Raw genomic sequence first — 6000 nt, 5'->3', positions numbered from 1 at the left:
TGGATGGAGAGGTGGCTCAGGGGTTAAGAACACTGGCTCACTGGCTGCTCTCTCAAAGGACCCACATATAATTCCCAGAACCTACATAGTGTGTCTCACAACTCTATAACTCTAGCTCAATGGGATCCAATGCCTTCTTCAGACCTTTGCAGGCACCAGGCATACACATGGAGTACAGACACACAGGCAAAATCCCCATACACACAAAGTAATAACATAAAAAGTAATTTCAAAATGTAAAAAGAATTCTAGAAAACTTTAAAGTGTGTGAAGTAAATAATTCACTTTTTCCAAAGAGAAGTCTTGATTCTGCTCTTGAATGCTGGAAGATGTCCTTTCAGCATGGATCTTTGAAAGCCCCATGGGCTGCAGGTGTCTTGAGTAGCATAGTCTAGATCTATAATATGTCATGGGGCTTTGTGTTAGGCAGCTGATGGTCTTCTAAACTCATGTTGAATCACAGCCCTGTAGGCCATAGAATAAAAAGGTGTGGCTCTGGGGAGATTTTAACCCTCACAAATGGGATGTGAAGCTGGTTCTCACTCTTCCTTCCCCTCTGTCTTTTGAGGAAACAACGTTCTCCTCTCCAGTGAATGAAGCCACAAAGCATCATGGAAGCAGAGACCAGCTCTCTCTCTGGACATTGAACCTGCTAATGCTTTGATCATGGATGTCACAGTCTTAATAAGAAATCAGTTTTTATAGTCAGTCTTATTCAACACAAATGGACTTAAACATCTGGGAAAGGAAGGACAGCCAAACAGGCAGTCAGTTATATATAAGTGACCACATCCCAATAACAATCTCTGGACACAATGATCTAGAAGTGTCTCTGTCTGGCAAGACTCCATGCATACTTTCATACATCTTCTCTGGGAAAAGTTAGGGTTGTCCTTGACTCTAATGAGAGAGGCCAGTTGGAAGTTACCACCATGGGATTCTTCACCCTCTACTCTCTCTGTCTCTTCCTACGGCTGGTTTAATACCTACCCTTCATTTGCAATAATCTGTAACTATGCAACAGTCATTTTCAGTGACTTCTGTGAGGTCTTCCAGTGCTTTTATCAAGCAAGGTGGTGGCTTCAGGAATTTGCAGACTGAACAAAGTGTTGAATATTTTATCCTTTGAAAAATTATCTTGGGAATTAGCTAAACAACTTGGTTTTGTGTATTCAAAAAACTATCAAAGTACATTTCTGGAATTACCTTCCAGTTTATATCATAAATTTCAACAGCCTTTAGGTAAAGATTGAGAGAGCATTCTGCATACTGGCATCAACTTATCAACTTTCTTATAAATCCTTTTATCTCTACCCTGTGAGTCTGTATAGTTAGCTTCTTTGTCTGAAGCTGGTGTGTGTGTGTGTGTGTGTGTGTGTGTCTGTGTGTATCTGTGCTATGACTTTAGCGGGTGTGTTGTTGCTGTTTTGATAGCAGCTTTTTGGTAACTGCGTTTTCTAACTTCACACTGGCCATGAATGTCATTCACAGCAGGACCTCTTACATCAAACAGTAAATGCTGCATTTCCTCATCCCCCAGAACCAACCACCAAACATTCAGTTACTCTATGCTCATACCTAATAATTCTGTTTTTATAACCATTTGTTAATTTTGGCCTCAAATGTGAGCACTAAGCTCAGATGGCCACCCTCCTAGTTTAGAATCCATCTTGGCACTTCCTCAGATCTGTATTTTTGTCATCCCTGCTGCATCTCTCAGCCGCACTTTGAGGAAGAAATACATAGTCCTTGTCTTTCAGTGGAGCCAAGAGAACTTGCTGGGTGAGTGTCCCTTTCTGATGACTGAGAAACCACTTGAAAAAGTGTCTCTTGCTTCCACAGGGCAGGGAACCATGACTGCTCTTTGGATTGGAGAGGGAGGGGGAGAGGAGTGGGGGGAGGGGGAGAAGAGTGGGGGAGGAGGAGGGAAATGGGAGGCTGGGAGGAGGCGGAAACTTTTTTTTTTCCTATTCTCAATAAAAAAAAAGTCTCTCTTGCTACAAAGGAAGTCTTTTTACAAATGCATACTTCCAATATATTTGTGGACATTTCCTAATTACTCAAGGATTTAAAACACCTTAAAAGCAGGATGAGAATTTCATTTCTCTAGAAATACATTTGAAAAAAACACAATGTACAGCTTATGATTTGAATGCCCTAAACTCAGGCATCTGTTTCAAACTTGGGTATAAAATCTGGTCCTGTACTTGAGACCCACATGTCTGCTTTGGGATTGGATGGAGAGCTGGTGAATGAATATGACCAAGTGGATTTGTGCTTTGCTTGTTTCAGTTTCTAATTCTCATGGGGTGGTACTTTTTCAAAATATAGTAATTACTAGGAAAAGAGGATAAATTCAAGTTTATAAAAATAAAGAAAATTAATTAAAAAATAAAAATAAGTATAAAAACCTTAATTTTTAGACTTAAAGAAAATGATAGGAGCTTAATGATTGCGTGCACTTGCAGAGGACCCAAGTTCAGTTCCCAGCATCTACATGGCAGCCCAATATTGTCTATAACTCTAGTTCCAGATATTACAACACCCTCTTCTGGCCTATACATGGCACACATGCACATGATACACATGCATACATATAGGCAAACACCTATACACATGAAAAAAAGAAAGGGAAAGTAAATGTTTTTTAATGCAAATGATTCCATATTTTGCAAATTTTGCTTCTGTGTGAGGTTTACCTCGTTCTTCCATTCATAAAGTCTTACTTTCAGCACTCTAACTTCTTTTTTCAGATCTGTTTATTGTAGATTTTGCATAGCACAGATCTGGGCCACCTCTGCACAGTGACACAAATACAATCTCATCCATGTGAGGCTTCCTGGATAGTGCAGACTGCTTCTTTCTTGATGTTTGCATATTTATATGGCATATCATTAGAGACCAGATCTATTGAAAGAAGAGCAATCAAAACTTTTGAAATCCAGTTTCATCTCACATAATGATGGATGATGAACAAGCAATTGAATCCAGCATTCAAATTAAGTACATTTTATCTCTAAGCCCAGAGCATACGTATTGAGCAGTTTAATATCTACCAAACAGTAAATGAACTCTGTTGGAATGACTTTAGAAGAACATTATCCTTATGAAGCAATTAATTAGATCACTAATTAGTTGATCCTAATCAATTACAATAATAACCAAGAAAGTACATCCACTGTCACTCATGATGTATGTATTTCCTCTAAATACTGGGTTTACATGTACCTCCTTTCAAGTTCCTAAGAATTCAAAATTCAGGTATTCAAAATACCCCCATCAAAACAAGAATAAGCATTCATTCGTCTACAAATATATTTTAAAAGAAACAAATTTAGAGCATGGTTCATGAGTCCAAGTATCCTGAACTTCAGGCGTCTGTTTAAAAATCTAATACTCTACATGGCTACCACATGCTTGCTTTGGGGATGGAAGGAGGGTCGATGGATGAATACACAAAAGTGGTTTGTAAAAATCACCCAGAAGCTACTAAAGTTAGTGCTTGCCTTGTTTCTCTGTCCTCTTTGAACTCAGATTTCATATTTGAGTTTAGGTCTTCTCACCTCCAAATCAACCATCCCCACACTCACATCTCCTTGACTAGCTTGGCGCATACAACATAGGATTCTTCTTCCTCTTACTGCTTCAGACTGGGAATAAAGGGATAAGAAGTTTGTGTCCTTGGTCTTAATATTTGACACAAAATTATTAGGCTCAAACCTAATTCTGTCTTAGTGTTTCCTCAACAGGTCATTTCAATATTGTCAAGAAGGCATTGATTTAACAAGAACCTGTTGATGGAGAGAGGGCCTGCTTTTCGTCCCAGCCACCCGGCTGGCTTACACCTGAAATAACCACACAGAAATTGTATTAGTTAAATCACTGCCTGGCCCATTATCTCTAGCCTCTTATTGGCTAACTCTCACATCTTGATTTAACCCATTTCTATTAATCTCTATATCACCATAAGGTCATGGCTTAATGGGAAAGATTCAGCATGTCTGATTCTGGCAGCTCCATGGTGGTTCCCTGACTCTTGCTTTCTTCCTCGCAAAATTCAGTTCTGTCTCCTCTGCCTACCTAAGTTCCACCCTATCAACTAGGCCAAGGCAGTTTTTTTTTTTATTCATTATCCAATGAAAGCAACATATGAACAGAAGAACCTCCTACACCATTTTAGGCCTTAGCCAAAGTTGGTTGCTTCAACATTGCAAATGAGACTTTGGGTGATTGCCCAGATAGCCAGTTGTCTCTGTCATTTGTTGCACATTTTGGAAGTTGCTTGATTGCACTTCCTGCTTACTCAAGTAATATTGTTTCCCTTCTCAGATCTTCAATGGAGTTGAAGATTAGATAGTCATAGTTGTCATCCTCATAATTTAACCAAGCTTAATTCTGATGCAAGATTTAGACTCCTTGAAATAAAATGTTTAGTAAAACTTTTGTTGTGTTCCTTGCTTAATATTGCTTATATTGTTTGTAATTTTATATTTGATATCTGTTCCTTTTGTATATAGCTGTACTGGGTTTGGATCGATCTGTTTAGACAAAAGGGGGAGGTGATGAGAGAAACTCTATTAGCCAATCACCTTTAAGAAGTGGAACCTAGTTAAGGTGTGGCTACCTGGAGCCCAGGAAGAAACACTGGGATGGACCAGGTGCTTGCTCTCTCCGGGTGATTCCTGTGGAACACCGCGGAACTCAAACTTCCCATTCTTGTGGCTTGAGTTTCCCCTTATAACAATTAAAAATATAATTGTTTATCTTTAAGCTGGCCTGGTTATTTCCAGAATTGAGCAAATAGCTACAAGAACCGTCTTGGGAGGGGTATTGGTATGAATCTACTTCAATGATGTGTTTCCTAAGTCAACAAAAGTATCTTCTAAGAAGTAACAAAAACTGCTCTTTTCCCATTGGGCTTCATGTTTTGTAACGATGATGTTGCCTTGTTTGTACTAAAAGGATTTTGCACTAATTACTCTCTATCTCACCCAACAAACAATAATGCAGAAATAGTGTATAAATGCCATTAGAGGCATTCCTTTTCTTCCTCTATCCTCTTGCATATACACATTTTCCCCTTTATTAGAGGCAGATATTGAGTGTCAAAACTCCAAAAATTAGTGTCTAAGTATTAAATTAGCACATTAATTTTTCTTTTTGCATCTAGCACATCAGATTTTCTCCTTCATACAAATAAGCTAGAATACTATAGTTTTTTTCTGAAAATACCAACAACTTGCATATTTGGCTGGTACACTAAATAAAACTGGACAAGGAAAATTGGAGGGAAATCTGAAAAAAAAGGATCAATTGATAACAAAGGACTAACTTTTAAAAATTGTGTGTGTGTGTTTGTATGCGTGTGATGGTAGGGACATGCATGTTCCATGGTTCCATGGCATTACAGTGGAAGACACAGGAGACACAGGAAAACTTTGTCCAGGCTTTCTCCTTCCACTGTATCGAGAAGGGTTTCTCTTATTTCTGCCATACTGCAGACTCCAGAAGAGCTGGCTAACCAGATTCCTGGGTATTCTCTTATCTTCATGTCCAACCTCAGCATCAAAGTTGTGGGATTATAGATGCTTGGTGTGGGAAGCCCTTCTGTTATGTGTTGCTTTTATTGGTTAATGAATAAAGCTGCTTTGGCCTAAGGCAGGGCAGAATAGAGTAAGGCAGGAATTCCAAGCATATAAAAGAGGAAAGAAGGCTGAATCAGAGAGACACCATGTAGCCACCAAAGGAGATGTTCAGGGAACTTGCCGGTAAACCAAGAGCCTGATGGTAAAATATAAAATAATAGAAATGCGTTAATTTGAGATGTAAGAGTTAGCTAGAAATAAGATTGTGTTACTGACCAAACGGTACTGCAATTTATATAGTTTCTGTGTGATTATTTTGGGTCTGGGCAGCCAGGAAACAAATAAGCTGCCTCCACTTACAGATGCTCACCATCTTATGAGGCTTTTTATGTCACGGGGGTCAAACTCAGCAGAG

The sequence above is a fragment of the Alexandromys fortis genome, unplaced genomic scaffold (genome assembly GCF_014885135.2).
Source record: "Alexandromys fortis isolate MF-2015 unplaced genomic scaffold, M_Fortis_MF-2015_v1.1 scaffold_5, whole genome shotgun sequence".
NCBI classification, from domain to species: domain Eukaryota; kingdom Metazoa; phylum Chordata; class Mammalia; order Rodentia; family Cricetidae; genus Alexandromys; species Alexandromys fortis.
The sequence above is the reverse complement of the archived record's forward strand: the minus strand, read 5'-3'. Positions refer to the sequence as shown.